Source organism: Crocodylus porosus, unplaced genomic scaffold (genome assembly GCF_001723895.1).
Source record: "Crocodylus porosus isolate Cpor-Errol unplaced genomic scaffold, CroPor_comp1, whole genome shotgun sequence".
Taxonomy (NCBI): Eukaryota; Metazoa; Chordata; order Crocodylia; family Crocodylidae; genus Crocodylus; species Crocodylus porosus.
The window spans coordinates 4,607,543-4,633,395 of NW_017728913.1; the positions used below are offsets into that span (position 1 = coordinate 4,607,543).

The window sequence follows — 25,853 nt, forward strand, 5'->3', positions numbered from 1 at the left end:
AAAGGGGTAGGAAGAGCTCCAATTTTCCCCGATTAAAAAACAAAAACAAAAATCAAACACCAAAATTTACAGATATTTAGAATTTATTTTATTGTATAGTGATTGAGGCAGTGGTAGGCTTCCAAATTGCTTTAAATTAGTAACTATATTAATAAAATTCTGTGTGCATGATACATATATATAGTGGCATATCATTTTAAATCATGGTAAAATGTAGATATAGGGACAATGTTAATCAGCACATTTGCAATTTTTAATCAGAGAAGTTTCATTTTTTAAATAGAGAAAACCACACCCCCTGCTAATAACTGTCTACAAATCATGTGTTCACCTAGACCAAACCTATGGATTTGTAGGGTATTTTTCTGACCTTTGTCAAACTTATCAGCCATAATGAAATCAAAACCAATTATGACTATGCCTTGACTCCTCAAACGTATTGTTCAAAAATCGACAGATGGATTTCTACATCTGCTTCTGAAAGGAGCTATGCATTTCCCCCATTACCATCTCTACTTGAGATCAACTAAGTGATATAGTTTTTGGGTTTCCTATTTCCGAGCCTTTTAATATCCTCTTACACATTTCAAAAATCCTCTTACAAATTCAATAACCAAATTCCCACCAGCATAACTGAACAGTTTTCTTTCATTTTTACTTTATTGCCAAAATCTCATGCCACTAATTTTCCACTTTCTAGTCATCATGAGCCAGATTAACATTCCTATTTCCATCATGAATATTAGATACAGATCTATACTTCCTGGATTCGTGGCAACCAACTTCTCTTTTTCTCAACACCAGTGGCTTCCTGTTCTGGTGAATTGCCACAAGGAGAAATTCAGGTTCTGTGGCATATTCCACAGCCTCTATGAATATCTTGCAGGTAATACTCTCTAAAAGGATCCAAAGTCTGGGTCCAAATGAGGATATACAAAAACGGTTCACTGCTAGGAATCTTCACTAGTATCTATATATCCCCTGTGATCTAAAACATGTGTTCAGAAATTCCTGCTGATGGATTGCCTCTTTTAACCATCTCTCACTTGGGAGTGGAGTGCAAAAAATTTTTTTTTTCAACCATAAAGAGAGAAGCTGACCTTTGAAAACTCACAAGTGAACAAAAAAAGGCACCAGGACTGACCCTCACATAAACATTAAAAATATGGTCCTAACTGTTAAGAGGTGGCAGGTGCCAGCTTCAAGTAATTTTTCATGAAAGCTATTTCTTCCTCAACCAGCTCCCAACGTGACTCCATTGAAGTCTAAATAGAATGGCCCTTTGAAAACAGAAGAACATGTGTCATGCTGGACCCTCAAGGAGACACTACAGTAAAAGATGCTTGGCTATTCCAAAAAGTGTGACTATGGAAAAAGTTACAGGGGTAGAGATAAGGGTTTTCCAAAAAAAACCAAAAACAAACATGTGCCAAACTCCCTATCCCTTCTAGCTCCACCAAAAGAATTCCCAAATTATTCTTTTTTTTAAAAAGAGCTTATCAACAGCCTCTTGAGGATCCACATGACATCTTCCCTAGCTGGATATTTATGGGCCAACTTGCAGCTGCTTCTGCTAGTATCACTTTCAATGTCTGAGATTTTTTGTTAAAAATTAAATTTTGATTTGATTATCAAGTCAAATATTCCAATTTTGTGCAAAATAATTTCAAACAGATTAGCCGAAAATGTAGTTTACAACCAACTAAAAACATTCATGATGGGGGGTCCAATGCAATGAGCAGTTCTCTCTCTAAAAAGGAGGGGGACACATCAAACGAATCAACTATTGTTTCAACATTTTTAAAACAAAAAGGTATTTCAGAATTTCTTTTTGAAAAATGCTTTTATTCTTAAATTGACCTTAATTTTATAGGGTGAAAAAAGTGAAGTCACTCCAAAATAAATCCCTCTCTTTTTTTTTCTGTAGTTAAACTAAACTCTTTGTATGAACCTGAAATGAAATTGTTTTACTGAAAAACAATTAACTTATTCTGAGTTGCCAAAGCCAAAATATTGTTCATGGTCAAAGAAAAAATCTGTTATTTTACATAGTTCCTAACACTTGGTCATCCACAGTTCCCTGTAAAGCCACTCTCAAAAAACAGGCAGGCATTGTCATACGATTTTAAAATTAGAGAGTTTAAAACACAGAGATTAACTGCATGCTTAACTCCATTTGGAAAAACACAGCCATTGTAGAAGCAGTTTCTCATTAATTTATCTTACTATGACAGAGTGACAGCTAGACAGCCTATAAATACCCAGAACAGTAGTAAGTACTATAATTCAGCTGTCAGAACAAGCAACAAACACACATTTTGTCTGGTATTGCTACCAGGAGGCTAGTGTACCTTTTTGTCAATATGCAATCCTAGGTTTCTTTGGCTGAGGTATGACTCCAACAATGACTGTATTGCTCTACCATTGTTAACACGGTCTGCACTGTTTTTATTGTCTTCTGTATTTTATTGCAGAATGTTTGGTTATGGTCATTTCAAAATATCTATCCTAAGCACTAAGATGAGCCAGACATTTCTTACTTTAAGACAAAGGTGTTCAACCCCATGGCGCCATGTCATCCAACCTACAGAGCTCCTCAAAAGGTCCAGAAATTTGGCAGTAAGGGACTAGGGAGAGCATTGACTGCCAATCTCCTGGACCTCTGGGGTGGTCCATGGGCCAGATAACATGGCCCCATGCACAAGGTCAGGCCCAAATGCTGACCCCATGTGAGGGGATCCAGCCCACAGGCCAACCCTAGACCACTCATCTGGGTGACAAGGCCAGAAGTTTGGGCCCCACTACTTTGGGTATCAGTGAAACAGAAAAAAAACAAAACAAACAGAATGAGCACAAAATCAATTAATCAATGCTCAGATAAAGCCTAGTGAACACATTGTGATTAGACATTTGTGACAGCCATGCTTTGAGAGACAACAGGAGAAAGCAAGAGGCTGAAAAAGGTAGAACCTTCAACTGGGAATGTTCTCAGATTTTAAGCATTATAGGAGATTCTTAAACTGCCAAGGAAGATCTCAAAGCAGAAGGGCACTGATTTCTAAATAAGAGTTTATAGTCAGAAAGTTCTTCCTTCTCTCCAACCTTAATTTCTCCTGCTGAAGTTTGAGGCCATTCTCTAGAGCAGTGGTCTCCAAACTTTTTTGATCGTGCACCCCATCAGTAAAAAATTTTTGAGCACACACCCCCAATATTGTATAAATGTAATATAAAGATATAAATATAAATAGAAGTTCTAATAATTTCTTCCCACACCCCAATGGATCATCTTGCACACCCCACTTTGGAGACCACTGCTCTAGAGCCACAGACAAAAGCCTACCTCCATCCCCTCTCTCTGATCACTATTCAGGCATCTAAAGACCATTATCAATTCCCCCCTTTCTCTTCTTCAGACTAAATAACTCTGGTTCTTTCAGCCTTTCCTCATTAGGTTTACCTCCCAGGCCCATAATCATTTTTGCTGCTCTGTGCTGGACTCTTTCCAATCTGTCCACATCCTTCTTGAAGTGCAAGGCCCAAAATTGGACACTACTCCCAAGTGAGACCTCAGCAGTGATGAACTGAGTAGAAGAATCCCCTCCCTTGATTTGCAAGTGACACTTCTGTTAATATAACCCCAGTATACTGTTAGCTTTTTTTTTTTTGCTTTTTTTTTTTTAAGCAATAAGTGTATACTGTTGGCTCATACTCAGTTTATGGTCCATTGTCCTTCTCTGTAGTACTGCAGCTGAACCAGTCATTCTCCAGTCTGTATTTGTACCTGTAATTGTTCATACCAAGCATGGAACTTTGTAATCATCCTTGTTTAATTTCATTTCATTGATTGCAAACCATTTCTCCATCCTATAGAGGCCATTCTGGCTTTTAGCCTTACCCTCCAAAGCATCTGCAACTCCACCCAACTTGGTGTCATCTGCAAATTTGCTAATCCCATCATCTATATCATTAATGAAAATATTAAACAATAGCATACCCAAGACAGACTCCTGGGAAATCCCCACTTGATACCTCTTCCCAACTAGACACTGAACAATAGATTGAGATCCATAGCTCTCCTCACATTCACAGAGCCTGTCACCCTATCACAGAAGGAAATCAGCTATGCTGACTGTTCCTGGTCACCTTGTTCTCTTCTACGTGCTTTACAATGAATTCTACAAATTCCTTGTCATGGCCTAGAGTTCTTGCTCCTGGGCTCAGATCTCTGCCTTGTCAAGATCATGTGGTTGCTGTTCCATGCATCAGCTTCCTCAACATTAAACAAAGTCATGTGCAGGCTTAGAAGAGAGAGCAGAGCAAGGGAAAGGAGTGAAATCCCAACCTATGGGCCTACTCTTCCCTGCAGAAAGACCTGCAACCTCTGCAAATAGGTGTATGGTTCTAGAATTAGACTCATAAGTAACCTCAAGGCATCAATGAGCCATGGTAGAGATCATCCTTGAATCAGAGATTGCTGAAAATGCTCCGTGATCTTTCTGGGTAGCACAAGTCAAAGCTATCCAACTGCACAGAACTAGCACTAGGCTCATGGTACTGCCTTCATAAATATAGTTTCCAGGCTGCATACAGATGTTTGCTTTGGCCAGAGGAAATTTCTTCCAGTAGTAAAATAGTCCAGGAGCTGGACTGTACAAACATTCCTCCAGCCCCACACCTGGAGAGCTTCACAGGCAAGCTCTCTAGCCAAGAGGCACTACTCCCCGAGTCACCTCACTTTTAGGGGAGCAAATTAAGTGCCAGCCTTTCCACTCCCTGCCTGGGAAGTGAACAGGCTGCCAAGCAGCATTTGGCAGCTGCCATAGACAGCCTGGGTGGGGTCCAGCCCCAGGAGAATGCTCCCCCTCCCTCTCCCCTCAACCCATCCAGCCAATCAGCTTCTCGTCAGGAAGGGGTATTCTGTTGTGGGAAACCTCTTTGTTCTCCCTGCAAAACAGCTCCACCCCTTGAGCTCCTCTGGACTGGCGGCAGGGGGGACGCAAGAGAAACCAAGTGCAGCCAAAAGCCAGGATTGCAAGCCCAGCTCTTGGATGTGCTTTTCTGCTGAGCAGCAAGGAGTGCAAGGAGAAGCAGGCAGGGGTCAATGCTTCCTGTACTCAGCCTCCAGTACCCTAGAGCCAAGCAGAGGAACCTGCATGGCAAAGCCCCTGCCTGCTTCTGACACTGGGAAGTTACGTGCAAGAAGCAGTCAGGGAACAGCTGGTAGCTGCTCCACCCATCCTCTCCTAGTTTAAGGGATGAGGGAAGCAGCTGCTCCTTGTGCCTTCTCCAGACCAGACCAGTAACCCTGGTCTCTGAAAGGTAAGCTACCCCCTGGATCCACTCCTCTTCAACCTCAGGAGTTAAATCGGAGCAAACCATGAAGATGTTCAGTCTTCTGGGAGAAACTCTCCTGAGAATGATTTAATCCTGGTTGTTCCAAGGTTATTTTTCCTCCCAAAGTGGCCGTTCTGGGATAATAAGCTGAAGCATCATTCTCCCATTGTACTTGGCCTTGGTGAGGCCACAGCTGGAGTACTACATCCAGTTTTGGGCTCCACAATTCAAAAAGGATGTGGAGAAGCTTGAGAGAATGCAAAGGAGAGCCATGCACGTGATCAGAGGTCAGGAAAACAGACCTTATGATGACAGGCTGAGAGCCATGGGACTCTTCAGCCTGCAAAAGTGCAGGCTCAGGGGTGACCTGGTGACCACCTATAAGTTCATCAGGGATGCTGACCAGGATCTGGGGGAACATCTGTTCACCAGAGCGCCCCAAGGGATGACAAGATCGAACAGTCAGAAACTCCTGTGCAACCGATTCAGGCTGGAAATAAGGAAGAACTTCTTTACTGTCCAAGCCCCCAAGGTTTGGAATATACTGCCGCCGGAGGCAGTTCAAGCACCCACTTTGAATGCCTTCAAGACACATTTGGATGTTTATCTTGCTGGGATCCTATGACTCCTACTGACTTCCTGCCCCTGGGGCAAGGGGCTGGACTCAATGATCCTTGGGGTCCCTTCTAGCCTGAATGTCTATGAAATCTATGAAAATCTGCACACTCGTTTTCTACTGGGGAAACAGCAACTCTCCCTGTAGAAACTGAATGTCTGTACAGTAATCACAGGGAAAAGCTAACACCAAATTCCAGATGTCAAAATATGCACGAGGGGACAGGGGTAGGGTAACAATATTCACTCTACACATTATGGAGTGGGAGCCATTAGTTCCATCTGACATAACACCATACAAAATATCCAGTAGAATTCAGAATCTTTCCATTAAAACAGGCCCTGGCAATATTGCAGAGCTTCATATAGTCTAATCCAGAAAATATGGCTGAAATTTTCTAAATCGCCTGATACAAACCACCATATACAAGAAATCCATGGACCAACATACACATCTGCACAGAATCTGCAATCACTCCAAACACACCAAGAAAGCTGTAATATACACCCAAGCCCTCTAATACCACCAAATTTGCACTGAGAACACCCGCAATCATCACTTCACAAATCTCAAAAGGCCTTTTGCTCAACAAGGACACTCCTCCAGAGATAGATCACACTTTTGAAAGAGCCACCCAGATACCACAGGAAGAATTGCTGCAATAAAAAAAGAACATCTTCATAAATCACACACCATTAGTTACGACATACCATCCTTCCCTGGAACCTATATGGAAAATCCTCAAATAATTACAACCCCTACTAGAGGAAGACCCATTTCTTAAAGAGATCTTTCTAGTACCACCCATCCTAGCCTTTAAAACAGGCACTGAATCTCACCATCCTTACCACCATAAGCAAACTTCCCATTGCTCAAAGCACACCAAATGGATCCACGCCACACCAGGACAAGAAATATAAGACCTACCAACACATCTCACAGTAACTATACCCCACAACAAACCATCACCATTTCTGGATCTTATACCTGCACCTCCAGAAATGTTATATATCTCATCCAATGCACTGGATGCCCTGATAGAAGCTAGGTAGGAGAAACCAATCAACAATTGTGAACCAGAATGAACACACACTGAAAATCTATCAAAGACAAAAATGCTCAATTAGCCAATGTCAGGTGCACTTTTCTTACAAGACAACCACTCTGTCTCCAATCTCTGTTCTAATCCTCAAAGGGAATTTACAAAACACTTTTTGTAGATGAGCCCACAAACTTCACTTCATAATTCTACTGGATACAAAAAAGCATGGATTAAATATAAACATTGCATTTACAGCACATTGTAACCTTCCTGCCATCCAATAACTCCAGGTAACCTCTCTGCATTTTACCAGCTACATTTTATCACCAGTCAACACCCCCACACACACACCTACCTGTCTCACACCTATTAACTTGCATCCCCTCTGACCTTCCCTGCCACACATGTATTTTCACAGACCTCCATTTCGTATACTGTCTTCAGCTTCTAATCCACCCAGGAGAGTACACAGTCACCAGCAGACTTCCCCTATGCCTGAAGAAGGGTGTTTGTGCCTGAAAGCTTGCAAAAAACAATTTTTCCAACTATTTAGTTTGTCTAATAGAAGATAATCACATTTACCCAAAGATCCTTGTCTGTCTAAAGTGTCTAAGGAATTTGGATGTTTACTTCTAACTAACTGTAGTAAATGAGTTTGAAAATCTCCAAGGGGTGGGGGGAAGAAGGGGAGGGAAGAATGTTTCCCTTTTATTGTTTCAAAGACCCTCATCACTGACCAAAAGAGGATGCCAGAGCAATGCCTAAAAATGTTCCCAGAAGTTATAAATAAAGCTCCCAGATATGTCCCAAGCAAGCATATCCAATTCCCAGCTCCAGAAATAAAATGCTATTTTTGTAATTCTATTAGTATTCACGTTCTTTAGGTTTATTTTGGTAAGTTAACTTTCTCACTTATCCTTGATGTATCTTCAAAAAAATGTGACCAACTGAATTGCATTTTATCTTCCTTCTCCATGTGCATTTTTAATCTTAAAAACAGACCTGGCACTTACAGCATTCTCCATTTTCCACTGTTTATAATTAAATTTTGCCAGTTAAGTTACTTCATCAGCTTTATGACATTTGAAAACAATTTTTTTAACAATGTGAAAACTGTCCATCTTTCACCCAGTTCATTTGTTCTATCATGCTTTATACTATTTAGACATAATAGCTTCCCTCTCCCTCCTTCCTTCCCCCCCAATATTTAATTCAATAAATGTACATTTAATATATAATTATGTCTTACTCATTTTCAGGAATCAATGCAACATCTACAGTATTCAATCTTGAATTTAAAGAACTGCCCTATTACAGCACTCAGGATCTCCCATTGAAGTAAGTGACAAGTGTCTACAAAGTGGCAAGACAAGTTTGTAGAACTGAAGCACAAGCCTCTCTCATAATTATTGTGAAGTACATAATGAATGACACATGAAAAATGCACTTGCGACTAAACATCCTGCTGAAAACAAATGCTGTAAAAAATCTGTGAATTGCACTAGTATAACTAGTATAGTAAAATAGGATATACTGATCTGTAGTGTTTAATACCATCTTAAAATTGGATGAATGCAAACCCAAGTGTACACAGACAAGCAATACCATCAAAAAGCTTGTCTCCTACGGGATGGTGGAATACCACAGTCTGTGGCAGGTATCATTACAGAGCTCAAGAACTACGTTTACTGGTGACTCATTTCAGAGCACACTGCATTTTGTAAAAATATAAGTAACGCATGACATTGTTCATTTATAAAATTCAAAGACCAAAACAAAAATGAACCCACAAGTACAAACATCTATCTTAATATTGACTTCTGGATAGAGATACCCAAATTAAGCCTTCAGAGATCTCTAATGTGTCACTAATTATACTTTACACTGAAAAGAATCACATGGGGGGGGGGAAGGGAGGGAGAAGAAAATTGCTTAATTCTCATTAATGTTTAATTGGGGCATAGCACAGATGTTTCCATAACACAGCTGAAAAGTGCTAGGTATTGTGCTATCCTAAAAATATTTTATTTTTAAAATACATTTTTATTTATAACTATAAATGGTTCCTTAAGAATTAAAACATTTCTCTTGAGTACCTCTGGAGACTTTGTTTGAAAGAATGTTCAATTTCAAATAGTGTTTGCTCTCTCTCTAAACTCAGAACATTTGAAATCTCTCTTCAGCTGTTATCATGCCTTATCATCAGGTTTTGGGGGATTCCCTCTCCTGCTCCCAAACTTTAAAACCCCAAATTAACAAAATAATAAATGGCATTTTTTAAAGATTACTGACCTATTGAATTTAACTATTTATTTTCCAGAGAAACTGATTGAATTTATGAAGGTTTGGGGGTTCTTTGCTGGCTTGCTTGCTTGTTTTGTGGTGTGAGTATGAATTGGAGAGAAGAAAAAGTTCTGCACCTGAAGCATTCAATTTAACTGCATTTTAAATTTAGATGCCTAAAATAGCTATTTCATGGAGCTGAATTATACTAGAACATTAACACTCCATTTGGGAAACTACGAGGAATTTCAGAGCTCTATGCAATACAAAGAATTAAATACAGCTATTCCTAGTATATGTCTACGCTGGAAAATGTGTTAGAAAAATTGTTAACATGAGACACAATTTAGCCTTTAGTGTGGGCAAGAACAGTCATGAATCAAAATATGTTAGCGGACTATGGTGGAAGTCAGGACTCCAGTGTTAATTATAACTAGCTAACACTTTTTAAAAAACACTTCTCTCCTTTTCAACATTAATGGCTACGACATGTTTAGCATTGTGTTCATTAATAGCTCTTTCAATGCAAGCATTTTCCCAGTTTCAGCAGGCCTTTATTCTGTACAGTTTTAGATACAGTGAACAGAGTATTTTATTTTCCCCTTCTCCTTTAATAGGCTAGGGCAAGCAACAGCAGAAAAGATGCAGGTTAATTAAAGTTCTGTGTTGAGGTGTGATGGCCAGTTGACAACATCCAGGCTGGCTAAATGAATTGCTTCAGTCCCTTCATTACATGCAAGTTCCGGACAGAAGTTTGCCATGTGGCTCACTGACTACACTTCACTGCATATGCAGTTCAGCAAATCCTTGATGCCCCATTTGTTCAATAGACACAACTTCTGTGTCCTGTATGAATGTGGTTCAGTACAGTCCTACATTTATATTGCAGATGGAAACCCAGAAGCTCAATGGTAGGATCTACGACCAAATTTTTGTTGTACACTGTTGTTACTTTTTCCCTTTACTCCACCTGATACTTAAGGCAATGGCAGTGGAATAAGAGGGGAGGGAGGAAGATGGGAGAGAAGAAGGTAGGATTAAATCCTTTGCTCTCTCCCAGAAACCCAGAATGAAGGAAAAAAGATTTTAACAAAGTTATGGCTGTGAAGAACAGGGACAAAACCTCATCTTCAGCTCATACACACTCTTCCTTTCCTAATTAACCAAAAGCTGAAACCCCAGCTGCCACTGAAGACTGGTCTTCATGGGTGAACCTGTGTGATTTTGAAAAGAGCTTAAGAAGTCTCCAGGGCTCAAAACAAGGGAGGAGAGACCAGGATCATCTAGCAGAAAGCAATACTGCCTTAAGAAAAGGTAGTTTGAAACATCAAAACTATTAAAAATGGAGTGAAGGACAACGAACCATTAAGTCAACTGATTCTGGCAGTTGACTGAATAGAAAGCAAACTGCTGCTGTGCTTTGGGGCAGGAATCAAAGCAGGGTGCTTCTTTTCTGAGCAGACCATCCCCATTTGCCAGATACCACAAATTTGGGGGCTGATTTTGGGGGAAAGGTGCAAATGATATGCAAGTAACTATGGTATTATCAGATTCAACTGCTGTTATGATTAGCAAATTACAAACTTTTACTTCTATTGCAAGATAACAAGTCCAATATTGCTTTCAGTTTTCCTTCTTAATAGTGTTCTCCCTCATACCTGAGGAACCACACCTCTGAAATGTAAACCAGTTACACTTCCATATTGCTGAACTGAAAACAGTTTTATGGCAGTACAGGGAGCTCTTATATTTAGATGTAATGGATTTTCATGAGCTTAGTCTTCAGCTTTTAAATAAAGGAATGTATGGTTCCAATTGGCTGAGAATGGCCATGCAAAAATCAAGCAGAGTTACATACTTCTTCAGGGAACATAACTTCCATTAAAAACTCATGACATATGCAAATTTCTGCTTCATGCTTGGTTCCTCCAGAGAAGAATTAATGTTTCATTGCTTCTATCAACTCCTGTTTAGAGTTTAAAAATAACAGATAGAACAATTGCTGCACATAAGAAACTAATGGCCCTAATTAAAAGAACAGTAGATATTCCTGATAAATACATGGAGAACATTCAAGGAAATACATAGAACAAGCTGTTCCAATAAACTTAATACTTCTTAAGTAGTCAGCATTAACCTCTTAGTTAACACACTTTATATTCCTTTCAACAAAACACAACGTTTGCTCTCTCTTGCTTTACCACATGGTTGAACACACACCTATGACAAGGTAACTTAAAGCAGGACTCTCTAACTGGCAGCCCAACGGGCTGCAAGCAGTCCACAATGGGTCCCCCAGGCTCCCACCCAGCTGCCATTCTACCTATCGCTCTGCTGCATCAGCAGCCAGGGGCTCTGGGTTTCCCCTCTGGTTTCTGCTTTCTGCTGCTGCCCCAGGGGGTTGTGACATGACACAGAACATGTGCAGCACACCCCACGGTGCGAGTGAAGCCTAAAAATGGTGCAGCAAGGAAGCTTGTAGCCAGTGAGCTAGAGAGAGAGCATCTGTGCACAAGTACAAGGCAGCAGGGGTGAGGAAGCATACTGTACAGGGATGGGATGCCACCTGCTGCATGTGTGGTGTTGGGAGGGGCACCTGTCCATGTACATGGTGCAGTGTGGGGGGAAGTGGAGGAAGGATCCATATGGGGGCAGAATGGCTTACACTATTGCAGCCCATGGGGCATGTGATCCCCTCCGGTGTGGTCTTTGTGTTGTGTGGCCCCCAGCTGCCCATAGTGGGCGAGCCCCAACTTAAGAGTATCAATTTGTGATGAAAATAAATCACCACCTGCACGTATGCATCATACCTACTCAGCCAGTCAATAAGCCTCTGCAATTATGGTTGTTTGTTCATGAAAACTCATAGTCAGTGGTTGTATAACATTTCAGTACTAGGTGGTCTTACTTGTGCTCTCTTTCCAATAAGATGAGCAGAGATCTTTTTGGCTCATTTCAGATTGTTCCTCAGATTCTTCGTTATTTTGCTAAACTGAAATAAAATGTATACTTCCATTAGGGATGCACCAAAACTGGAACCATTTACCTTATGAATAGAATCCAAAATTCAAGTACAATCACCCTTGATCCAAAGCTTCTAGTTTAGCTGATCTCCAATTCTGATGGCAACTTCTTGGAGAAAAAACTAGATGTGCAAGCACTTATGCTATATACATCATTGGGTTATTTAAGAACTTAAACCAAAACAGATCAGTAAGCTTCTAGTAGCACAAAGTGCACCCACTCACCAAAAGAAAGAGAAAGAAGTAGTCTCTTCTACGATTCCTCTAAACTATCCAATCAATGAGGAAGATTTCTTATTGAGAAGTAAAGCTGGAAAGGACCTCAAGAGATTGTCTAGTTCAATCGGGGATAGATTCTCTGAAGTTAGTGTTATTAGCATCACACCCAAACCAACTGAGAACCATCAATCCTTCTCAAAGCTCCTCTTCAGAAAATATAGCTCCAGCCCCATACTCTGCCTCCAATATATGAGCATGCATACAAAATTATGGCATTTAGTTCCTACATATAACTTTGCAGGGCTGGAATATGGCTAGGAAGTAGTTTATTTTACTCTTCCTTCTAGGCATGGGGGTTAGTAATGCCATAGTACAGCTGATAAGAATTTTTAGAACAAATATTGTTTTGCAAAATCTGCTGATTCAATTAAATCAGAACATTTCACACAGAGAACCTGAACAAATCAATTCTGACAAACAGCCCGAGTTTCTGGGACCCATGTGCTCAAGGTAGCCTACCAGATGGACTGCCCAAGGTTCCAGCAGACCCACAGCTTTTAGGGCCCACAAAACTGGAACAGACAACTATGTGAACTGTCCCAGAGCCTTTGCAGCCCAAAGCTCTGAAGCACCCTGCTAGGGGTGCCCCAGGTTCCATTCCTTGTCACAGAATATTCCAAAAAAATGCTGGGTTTCATTCCCATTTGGAACAGAGCTCAATTCTGAAACCCTCCAGTTACCATTCTCAACACAGTTTTAATCCATAGCTCCCCCTATAGGTTGAATTTTTTTATTGGACTATACATTTTTCCTACACCTGAGTGAAAATGATGCTTCTTATTCATTTAAAAAATGTACTAAAATGGGAATAAAAAGTTAGCAAAAAAACCCAAAACAACACCACTGTCATTTAGGAAATCTTAAATACAAAAGGGTCAGTCAGTATGCAGAATGCTGAGTATATGTTAGTGCAATGGAATAAATAAAAAAAAAGGCTTTTGACTCTGAACATCTTTAAAGTTCAATTGGTTTTAAACTGCTGCCAAAATGTGACATTATTTCCTCCAACATTACTCTCTGATTCATACTCAAGTATGTATTTTATAATTCTGAAAGGCCTAACAGTCAATGATACATCAAAATGGATATTGAAACTTCAGATATTCCATTTCCCTATTTTACAAACCACAGCAATATACTTAATAAGCAAAAGCTGGCATCTGCCAGCACTCTTCTACTTTCTAAAGAAAGTAGTGTATATATATTGCTTTACAAGTAGAACATTTGAATATTTAGTTTTGGCACTGCAGAAATGTAGACTGCAATCTTAGACTGCAGAAAAAAGAGAAAGCCAAGATGGTTTAAAAAAAATTTTCACTAGGGAGAAGTTTATATTACACAGTATTTTACAGTCTAGGATGGGAAAACTTGTTTAAAAACAACAGTAAATATTTGGAGACTCCCAATAGGGTAACCTTTAAAACTCACAAAGGTATTTGTTGATTTGTGCTTTTAAAATTGGATACTCTGAGCCAGCTCAAATTTTAGTGGAAAGCTGTATTTTTAACAGGTTTAATATGTTTTCAAGAACAGGAACTCATTTTAACTTTCCCATTGGATTGAGGTGGGGTGAGGGAAAGTTAGAGAGCTCAAGTTGTATGCAACATTTGACTAGAATGGCATTTTGGTGCCACAGAATACTGAGGCATGCTTAGACTGTAAATTCGTATGGGTTAGTGGAAATAGTTTTCGTATAACAGTGCATAACACCAGAGCTGGCTGAGAGCTCTAGAAACTGCTTGCACACAAATAACAATGGCTAGCAGGAAGTGAGGCAAAGCTCTGTAAACAGCTGATATAGAAATGAGTGGTGCTTCTGTTGCAAACTTTCAGTAAATTGAATGCTTATCACATTGATTTTCACTCAGCTGTTCTGCAGTCTTATTCCATCTTGCACCATTCCCTTCAGAGTGGGACCAATACAAAGTTGTTAACCAATTACCTAACTGTAAATTGTGCACAGGTGCGCACAAATCATTGGACATCTGGTCAGCAACCTCTGGGAAGCATCTGATACCCAGCATATCAAAGACTGTGCCCACTGGATCTACATACATAGCTCCTCCACTGGGGCTATAAGTGGCAACATGCCATTCAGGGGTTACAATTTTTCCCTTGGTGAAAAGGAGGGAATATTTAGTTCTGTTCTCATTCAAAGTCTAAAATATACTACTTCCAATTAAGGGAGGGAAAAGAAGTTCTATATCAACTCTGATCTTTCTGTTCCAACAACAAAAGCAGCAGCAGCAGCAGCAGCTTAGTGACTGGAAGAAGTATAGGAAGAAAAAAGCACCCTTATATAATCAGTAATCATAATCCCTCCCGACCTTAGCTAGTTCTGCCTGCATCTCCCCTTTCCAGTTTTCCTGGCTTGTAGAAATGGAGTAGGTTTTCAGGCCTTTTTTAAAACTACTTTTATTGCACAGAAGTCCTTCTGAACAGAATGCTGCAGGAGCAATGCCCGTACTATATGCATGCTTAAAGGAATCCAGGAATATTGAAGATACAAGAAAAAAAATCATTGCAACTGATGATGATAGTGGAATACTGGCTTTATGCAATGTCTCTAATTCCAAGCAGTGGAGAACTTGACTCTGCAAACATGACTCCGCAAACTACAGTCCCACTACACATATATTTGAAACTGCTCAACAAAGAGGAGATGCCAAAATTAGGGCCATTTATCCACACACTTCCCATGGCTTGAGGATTCAGTCAACAGAATCCAGATCCAAGGCTACCTATTTGTGATTTTACAAACACAGAATCTCTAGGCTGATCTAAGACTGGAACCAGAAAAAGCTTTCCTGTCAAAAATGGTAATAAACATCCAGAATGCCCATGACCTTACCCTCATGCACTCTGCATGAAGTGCTACTGTCTTTTTACCAGCAGATAAATTACCTGAAACTTCAATAAATGCACCTGTTGTAATGAAGAAAAGTAAGAGCAAAATGATGAATGGGGCACAAGAATTCCCCATGTCCCTCTGTTACCACTGTCAGATGAAATGTCATTTAACCAACCATAGGAAAGTACAGCTGGAAGAGACCTCAGGAGGTCATCTAGGTCAGGACAGGACTCTGCTTCCTTGTAGCTCCTCAGCCAATCCCTTAAATACAAACTCAGTCCACCTCTTGCTTGTGGACCACCTTCTCCTTAACTCTCTTTCCTTGCTTACTGGAGTCTTTAACTGCCAGCGGGTACTCCCCTGAGCCGATTGATACCTGCAACTGGGATGCTACCACAGGCTCCCACTTAAAGATCTAGACCCATTACATTACTCTTGAAAATGTCAAGGGATGGAGATTCCATAACTTCCCAACTCGCCTGTTCTAATGCACCCTCAGTAGTTCAAAAGTTATTCCTAATCTCCAACCTACATTTCCTCTGCTGCAGTTTGAGACTATTGCTCCTAATCCTGTCCCCTACAGCTGCAAAGAAAAGCCCATCTCCAACCCCTTTATAAAACTGCCCTTCAGGTCTTTGGAGATTCATCAACCCCCCACCAGTTTTTCTCCTCTTTGGACTAATCAGTCTCTCCACAAGTCATATTTCCCAGGCCTCTAATCATTTTTGTCACTCTGCACTGGACTATTGGAAAAGCTTTCTTCCTATAAAGAAGTTCTGAATACTGGAAAGTCTGAATTTACTTAAATGATCAGCATGCCATAGAATACAATTAAGCTAAACCCACCTTTAAATAATGAAACCATGAGACAGGTTTCTCATGAGTAGAATAAAAATGTATAAATTAAAACACATCTTGTAATAATGCCTATCTATCTGAGTCCTTATCATCATGATGTGAGCATTACTCAGCTCCTGAACAAAATTCAATGGGATTGCACAGTATGTGAAAAATGGCCTCACCTTTACTTTCACAGAATTACCCTGTGCAGGCATTTCAAAAGCATAACATACCCACCTATACTCTAAGCCTACGTACAGACGTTCAAAAAGCCAGAGGCAGAATCTATCTAAGTATCGCACTTTTCTGTGAGCAGCATAGTTTAGACTGGTAGCGAACAGAACACACATTCACCTTTTGGTGGGGGGAGCAAATCTTAGACCATTTTTAAACCAGTCTGTGTTTGCTGAAATTCTGTTCTGTTACAGGTATGAACCAGCTTTGTGCGCTGAACTTCTTCTCCATTACAGACAGACCGGTTTCCAATCACTTATATCAGTAAAAGTGTAATGTTTGTATCTGGCCTAACTGATCATAATCAACAAGCTCCCCAGCTTGACAGTTATTTACATATTATGGTCAATAAGTCCCATTTCAGTTTGTTTAAGAGCTCTGTATCAATCGTATTCAAATATTTTCCTTTTTGCCAGTGACTTTAGCAATAGATCACCATGTTAATTGGTTTCTTTAATATATTATTTTGATCTGAAAAAAAGTGTGGGAAGTTTCTGTCTTATTTTTATGGAAAAATGTATGGCTTGTCTCCCTCAGTCACTTTTGTATTGTCCTCTACTGGGACTCTTAGAACAAGGAAGTAAGAGATGGCTGTTGGTCATATAAGCATGCTGGGGGTCTGTATTAATATTTGATCAAGAATAATCAGCACCAAAAGGACTTAGGTTAGAGAAACAAAGAAAGAACAATGAAGAGGCATTACACATTGTATAACAGCAACTAAAGGACACCGAATGTGTGAGAACAGAAGAACCAGAGCTTGAAAGACCAGAGGTATCAAGAGAACAGGAAGAATTCTTACCATAATGCCAGAACTGACTGGATCAAAGATAGTTGGGCAAGACAAATCTTTGGCCAGCAGCAAGGGACACAGCCAGGCACTCCAGGCACAGAAACAGTAACAACTTCTGGTTGCTGCCATGCTCATAGCTCCGGTTGCACAGGTGCCAGCAACAGCCAATATTTTTTTGCTCCCCTCCCCCCCCAAGTTATCACCAAGGCTAAGTACAGACATTCAAAAAGGGCAAGGCAGAATTGATCTAAGTTGCACAGTTTCTGTAAGCAGCTTGGTTTGGATTGGTAGTGAACAGAACACACATTCTCCCTTGCAACTGTGAGGAATTGCTGAAGACAATGATGACTAAAGATTAATTTAGTGGAATTAAACAAACACACACAACCCCCACCCCCCAAAGCTTAGTTACCCAAAGTCTTTGGCTTCCTGACTTCCCGGTGTACACAGTGTTACAAGACAGAAGATAAAAAACAAGCCAAAAGAGAACAGATTGTCATAGCATCGAGACAAAAACATCACCAGCACATGTCTACCTGCATTCAGTGTGGGATAGCAGCTCATATAGATGTCCTAGAAATAGCAACACAGCTGCAATTCCATAAGCTGCATAGGCCTCTGAGGACCCTGGGTATGCTTAGCATCTGAAACTGTTGGTACCCAATCTTAGTAGTTCAAAGATAAGTCAGCTGTTAAAATGAGCTGCAACGCTACCTCTGAATATCCGCTCAGACATGCTCAGAGTCTTGTTGTGGCTTTTACCGTCTCCCCTAGGATACAGTGTTCTCCCCTCCAAAGATGTAATCTTTCCATTCTCTTCTGTGAAACATGGGTCATTTCAAAGAATTCCCTAGCATCTGTATCAACACATTTATTAAAACAATATTGTTCCCCCTCTCCCCCTGCCTCAAATGCACACATTCTAGGATGGCAGAGCTGACTACCTAAATTCTAATCCAATTCAAATTTTAATTTCTTTTCACTGCAGGCAGTCTCTCTGTACTCTGATTAGCATGCTTTCTAATCTTAAAACATATTCTAAATGTCCATGAACAATTATAACGCACAAAAGAAAATATTTATTTTTCACAAGAAACCAAACCAAGAGAACTAAAGAACCAGTGGAGTAGAACCCATCCTAACTAAGATCTTCATGCTTCAAATGCCAGATCCTGCCTCTTTGGCAGCACCCTACCCTATTGATTACCTACTGCAAATAAAAAGATCCACATTTAAAAGCAAAAACCCAAACCTTAAATCCTTCAAAAGAACCACACATTCCAGCATGCCCAAAACAATTCTAAACAAGCACGGATTTAGAGAGATGACTGGTGCAAACCCTGTGTTTGGCTGCCCATGCTGGATTTTCTGTCGCAAAATCAGAAAACAAGGGGCATTTTTACAAGTGCAAGTGTCCAGCGCTGCGACACTTACAGCTGTGTAAGTGGCGAAATGAGCCTCAGCGCTGAGAAAATGGCAATGGCACATTTTTAATTAAAACAACTTGAAGGTGCTTTAGTTCAAAAGCGCACTGCTGCCATTTTGTGTGCTGACACACATTTAACTGCTTATACAACTGCATGCGGTGCAGCACAGTACATATCAACTCACATACAGAACAGACTTGATTAATCGAAAATTATATCCACACAAAAAAATGTGTATAAATGCCCAAGGGTTTTAATTTATGTACTTATTTTAAGGAACATCATCATCTCCCTTAGGCCTTCCCCCAGAGCTGCTTTGTATAATTCCTCTTCAGATCCTGCTTTCTGTGTGTGCCCACAAAACAACACGTACAGTTAACAATTAAACTGTACAGGAACGTAAATCATTATGAAGAGGAATGCCAATGCCATTTTTTGGTGCAAATGCCCTCCCTGTGCATTGATCACTACTATTCAGTACACCAAAACGGGGGGGATCAAATGATACTAGAGGAAAAAGGATAAATTTTAAAAATGCAGTTTGGGAACATAATGTTAAAATGCATGCCAGTGTAAACCACCAAAAAGATGGCCACCGTATATGAACATAGGTCTCATGGTGCTATCAATTTCATCCTAAAAATAGATATGTCTTCACTAAAATAAAACACAGCAAATCGAGCTGGGAGAGGGAAGAGGAAAGGAGAAAGCATAACTAAAGTACTTATACCTTTATCAAACGTGTTTAGGAACTGGTCTACACAATGTGTTGAAAGTCTAGTTTTAAATTCTTCCCCGCTGTCGTCATTTGGTTTAAAGGAAGATCTTTATTTCCCAAAACAAGTAATTTTGAATAAGTAGTAAACATGAAATCCAGCTGCAGGCAGAAATATGTATATGCATATTACACACACATTTTATTATATATTTGCCAAGCAGAGCAAGCTAAATGGTTAAACAAGTATGCCTCCATTTCTATTGTTTTGTTAAAATTACAATCCACAGATATGCAACATACTACAAATTAGACTAATACTGCTGTTTTGTCTTCCCAAAGAATACAATCAAATTAATTAATATTTAGTCCCCTGAAAGTATTAAAATGTCCATATACATGCCCATTTAAACAAAGTAAAGCAAACCTGAACCTATCAAAGAACTGACAAAATACCTCAACAACTGTCTTATTAACAAATCTGTCATTCCTGTTCTTTATTCAGGGAAACATTTCTCCATGCAATTGATCCTAACCATTATTTTTAATCTTATAATGCCCATTCCTACAAGACCTTAATCCTTCAACTTCTGCTGAAACCCAGGACTAAGTACAGACAAGCAAAAAGCCCGAGGCTGACCCGATTCAGCCTTACAGCTTAGTCTAAACCGCAGAGATTAAACTGAGAAACAACTGGACACACGTTTACTTTTGATTCAGGAAATGCAGCCACATGCCTGCACTGGCTCAGGCCAGAAGCCGGGGGAGAGGAGGTGGTAGGGGTGCTAGAGCATGGCTATGGCATATAGCCAAAATGGGTTATATGTTTGCTTCCTTTTCCTACTGTCCATGAGGTCTCTGGGATTTGCAGTCCAGATCACAGTACTAAGACTCTGCAAGGTTGCTCATCACTTCTTTTTCCTACTTCCAGGTGCCTCTGGGATTTGTACCTGCAGCCAGCCAGCTTGCAACCAGCTAGCAGTCATGTTGCAGTCAGCAGTAAGTTTCAGTAAGTTTAGCAGCAGGACAGCTCTGTACTCAGGGAAAGGTTGGTTTAACCCCACTCCCTCACTGGAGCAGACAGCACAGCACAGCCCATGACTGGAGAGCATGCTGGGATGTTGGGGAACTGTGATTTAACTTGAACCAGGAAGGGGCCTGGGACAGAAGTTTCATAAACCAGTTTGACCCAAATCACTTAAGTCTGATACTACATTTAGCCAGGCTTATCTTATACCAGTTTCAGTCATTTTGAAACTGGTTTATGTGCACTAAGCTTCTGCTATGTTACAGGTTTAAACCAGTTCCTGATCACTGAAACTGGTTTGAGAGCAACTTCTGTCCCTAGCCCTAGAGGTTCTCATACTACGAGTGAGCCCTAAGACAGAACTTACATTTAGGACTATCTTAAACTGTCCTGAACATCTGAAAGACAGTAAAAAAAAGCAAAGATTATGTTGGCAGCCATCAGATCTCTACTAATTTTTAAACAGCATTGTGTTCCCATGTTCAGAATATAAAAAGGAGATTGTAAACAAATTAATTGTTTTCACATCTCTCCTCCTTACTCTTTATGATCCTATCAGTAGGAATCACTCAAAGCAATCCTTGCCATAAAAAAAAAAAAAAAGAGGGAAAGAGAGAGAGAGAGATGATGGAATAACTGCAGATTCTTCATAATCTTCTTTGCAAACAGTAGTGCTGCATCCCATAATCACAGTACCAGTTCAATCAAAACTACCTGATTCTGCTAGGACAGAGGGATTCTTCTGCACTGCTGCAGTGGTATCTGCATTGCATTGCACTTAGAACTAGAATTAAATTTTATCCTCTGAAGAGTTGATCTGTTAGCATTAGTAAGTTAAACCACAGTGCTGCTGACTACATTTATTTTTTAATCACATCTTATTCCCTCTCACTGGAATACTTCTGAACCATTATTATATTAAGAAAGCTTTTTTTTTTTTTTTTTTTACACACACACACCCCCCTATCAATTTTAGTTCACATCCCTTGCATTTCTTACCTTGTCTATCCTTTATAATGTTTCTCTGAACAAAAAGAGGGGATCACTGAAAACAGTTCCAGACATGCAATGCTGACTGTGTTTTCAAATAGTGAAGAGCAAGCAAGGAAAGAAACATTTAGGAAGTGAAGAACAAAAAGGGCCTAAATGTACAAGATTAAAGATTTGTGCTGTCTGGAGCTCTTATACTGGGCTAAAGAAGGGCGAAAAAACAATCTACCAGCACCTCACCAGAAGAGAGACATATCTGTCAGTTTCCTTACTTTTAGGGAAGAAATATGGTATATATCATCTCAACACTGGATATTTTCACCTAATGTTTCTATTACACTTCCACCAGGAAAAAAATCCCAGTCAAAACTTAGTGCACTATAAACACCAAATTACTGGAACTGTTATGGATGAGGTTCTCATGTTTAAAAAGATATAGATATTCTAATAAATTATTTACAACTAGGGACAAATTCCATACCATTCTGCGAAGGCAGGGGGAGGAAAGCATAAAAGGTGTTCTCTACAACTTTCATGAAAAAGCAAGGCAGAACTTCTCCCCTAAGCTGTAGAGCATGCAAGGAAGGAAAAGCCAGCATGAACCAGGTGGAACTTGATGGGATTTGATTCAGGGGCAGACAACTAGCCTATCTCCTCTAGCTAACTAATTAGTGTATGCTGCAAGATGGATACAGTTAATGTATGTTAGCTAGAGGATCTCAGCACTCTTTGAGAAGGTAAGTGATGTGTCCCTTTGCTAATCTGTACCAGGGCTGGCAATCTATGGCCCACGGATCTGGCAGCAGGGATTTTCCCCACACCACTCTGGACCTGGACAGCCAGGAAGCAAGGAACTTTCTTGTGCCACACCGCAGCAGAACAGCAGCAGTAGAGAGAAGCAGCAGCCAGGTCATAGTGCTAGCCTTCCTCAGACTGGGTCGTTCCAGCCCCCCGATTGAAGAGGTTGCCAACCACTGATCTATAGGAATCCAGTTCTGCTACTGCAGAATGACTCTAGTGCCAGAAACCCAGCCTACCCCTCTTGCTTCCTTCCTACTCTCATCATCCTACTCACAAAAAGGCTTAGCCAGAATTAATTGTAGCCACCAGGAGTCCTTGGGTTTCAAGATCAAGCCTAAAATAAAAGAAAGGTTTCACACTGACTAACTTATTCTTAATAGATCTTCCTGTCAGCATTCACTACCTTCAGTATAAGATACCAGTTAACATGTCTGTAATCTGCAAAATCTGCTTTCTACTGAAGAGATTGCTGCTGCCATCTAGTGACAACTGCCATTCTAAACAAAATAAAGCCAATCAACAGTAAGAGGCAATGAAGAGCTCACATAATCTAATCTAAAATCAGGCAAACACTCAAAGAATTTGGCACTTGATCCCCCTTTCCCCTGCCCTCCCCAAGATCAGCCCTTTCAGGAAGGCTCTCTGATAGCACTATCCAACCAGAAGACAACTGCACCAGAAATAATCTTTCAGACAATTACAGACACCTTTCAACAAATCAGCTTTAGCAACAGCTTCCCAATAAACCCTTCCACTATGTTTGCCATCATAAACACTTTAAAACAATTCACTTGTACATAACCTTGTTCTGTCTTGTGCTGAAGTATATCGGTGATGATAAAAACACTGAAGAGAAATAGCCTTCCCATTTCTAAATTTGCCCCTTTGATCCAATTTATTTTCACAAAACTCTCCTGGAACGTGATGGTCCCTTCCAGTCTTAAGTCTGGTCCCTTGTTTGTCCAAAAAAGTCTCCTCCAGGCTACCTTGCACAGCCATACAGCTTTTTTTTTTTTTTAAAAGCGAGAAGCAACATGCCATAGACAAGAGCAAGGGAAATAAAGGCACACCTCAGGCAATGGCAAGGAATTTGTTAGCTCAAAATATACTCAGAGGCTATGTCCAGATGTACATGGATGTTTGGTTCCCTAGTGACAACTAGCAGTGGTGCACCTTGTGCCATGAACAGTTGTTCCCAGGAAACACCTGTGTCACACATGCTCTGGTGGGCAGCAAGTTACCCAAGTGTGGTAGGGGAGGCTGGCCTCAGCAGCCTTACCTGGGGTGCTAGGGACCTCCCAGGGCTACAACCCTGCCATGTGGAACCTGGATGGGTGCAGAGTGCGGCTCCAGCCAGCCAGGCTCCAGATATCCAGGGGTCAAAAAAAACCCTCCACACTGCTCCCTTGCAGCACAGAGACCAACTGAATGTGTGGTATGCATCACCGATGCCACATACCGCACAGCCACACGCATCTGGATGTGACCAGATGGTCCTAAGAGAGTATTAGAGGAAAGTAAACAAACAAACAAACAAACAAACAAACAAACAAACAGCTGCCCTGAACCTAGCCCCTGATGGCCAATTTGACCTGATTATGTGAGCAAGACCCACCAGCCAGGTCCATAGAACACCAGCAGGCATTAGCCAAATCCCCACTTCTAGCCAACATACAGTGGTTCATAGACAGAGAAAGTGGTATTTTCACTATGGATCTTTGCTGAAAAGAATTATATAGTCTCTTTCTTTTGCTGTGAAATTCAAAGGAACATATTTTCCAGCACTGACCAGTTCCAAGGGGAAGCTTGCTCTAGAAATGTTGCTTCACAGAAGACCTATTAAAAAAAAACACCTGACCCCTTCAGGCCATCAACAAAAGCCCAGAAACATGACACTAACATACACCTCATGTTTGCAAGCAAAGCAATCCATCTCTGCAACTGCAGGATGACTCTAGTGCCAAAAACACAAGCTACCCTTCCTTTCTTCCTTCCTACTCATGATCCTGCTCACAAAAGGCCAGATCCAAAGCTAGTATTCTCAATGGGAATACTACTAGTAGTATGACAGTGTACTGGAATACTACAAAGCAGTATTATAATTAGGAATCAACACAGTTAAAATGCCACAGAAAAAGTATATGTATTTTTATGTTGCACTTCCAGCTTCTTTACAGGATATCCTGGTTTGAATGCTCTGAAAAGTAAAGTATTTTTTAGAGCATTTCTCCCTTTGGAACACTAGTCAGTTTTGGTTACATAATTATTTATACATCAAAGCACAAGTGAAAAAAAAGCTGCAAACTTTGTTTAGTACAGATTCACAGTGAAAATGTACACAGGGGTGCTGCACAAGGAGTTGCTATTTAATGTTGAAATTCAATGTGCTGATGCCAGGCTGCCCTTCAGTCCCTAGAATTCATCACTGTATAGCATCTGTCCTCCACTTGCCACACGATTCAGATGGAAAAATCTAGTGGCCCACTCTGAACTGCTACCTTGGCAGTGCAATCTTTGGCTGCTTCAAGGGAGCTTCAGTTTAGACAAAAATAAGCCAGACAAAAATACTCCAGATATCTCTCATCCTGGGTTACTTTCCTCCCTCTCTTCTGGAGTTTAAATGTTTTCCTGCATGTCCATCTAAAAGAACAAGGACAAATTCTGAACATTTTCAAGTTGATTAAGTAGTAAAAATTGCTATTTGTGACAAGCACTGCAAAGTAGCTAGAGTCCATCACATAAGTGTAAGAATGTACAGCTTGATTATTTAATAGTTTACTATGAGTTTTGCTCATAGTAGATTCACTGAATAGTGAGCAGAGAACACAACCACCTCTCCCATACCAGCTACACAGGGCAGATGCTACTCCATTTGTTCAGTGAAAACTCAACTGGTTAGGACAGCAACACACAACCCTTTAACAGGTGTAATTTAGGCAGATACTTAGCAGTCTTAGCTTCCTAAGAGTGAAGTGACTTGTACCAGCACAAGACTGAATTTTTTGCCCATTCCATTTTTACTAGAGTGAAGTCAGAACATATCTATGATGGGCTGGAAGGGACTTCAACATCCAGTCTAACCCTCTGCCTGAGGCAGGATCATCCCTATCCAAACGATCACATAGAAATCATAATCAAAACTCTACTTAAAACTACCATCAATCCTGACTCAACACAGACCCAAAACCCTAACCTGCCACAGGTAAAGCAAGGGAACCATGGCAGCCAATGTCTCGCTCCTATGAAATGTTGCCAATATATCCTCAAGGGCTAGGGACAAGCATTCAAAAAGCCCGAGCCAGAATTAATTCAACCTTTGCAGGTTAGTCTAACCTGCAGAGAGTAAACCAGTTTGCAAGTGGACAGATGTTTGACACATGCCTGTAGCGGCTTAAGCCAGAAGCCTACGGGTGCTAGAGCTGTCATTCCCTTCTGACAGGGAAACTGAGCTGAGGGAAGCGTGGCCAGGATCAGGCAGGCCCGAGTTAGACTGAGGAGAGGTTTAAACCCCCACAGCGGCCTGCAGGGTTTCGAGGATGAGAGAAGAGGAGGAAGTGAGATTCCTGTCTGCCCCAGCAGCTCCCTCACAGCTGGGAGC

General features: G+C 40.6%; 1 long non-coding RNA gene across 1 annotated transcript; it reads right to left on the reverse strand.

Moving 5' to 3' along the window:
• Nucleotides 1–746: 746 nt before the first annotated feature.
• Nucleotides 747–25,517, reverse strand: LOC109309802. Its single transcript, XR_002101044.1, has 3 exons — nucleotides 25,397–25,517; nucleotides 1,980–1,991; nucleotides 747–759 (listed from the first exon to the last, which is right to left on the reverse strand). It is a non-coding gene; the product is annotated as an uncharacterized LOC109309802 (long non-coding RNA).
• Nucleotides 25,518–25,853: the final 336 nt, after the last annotated feature.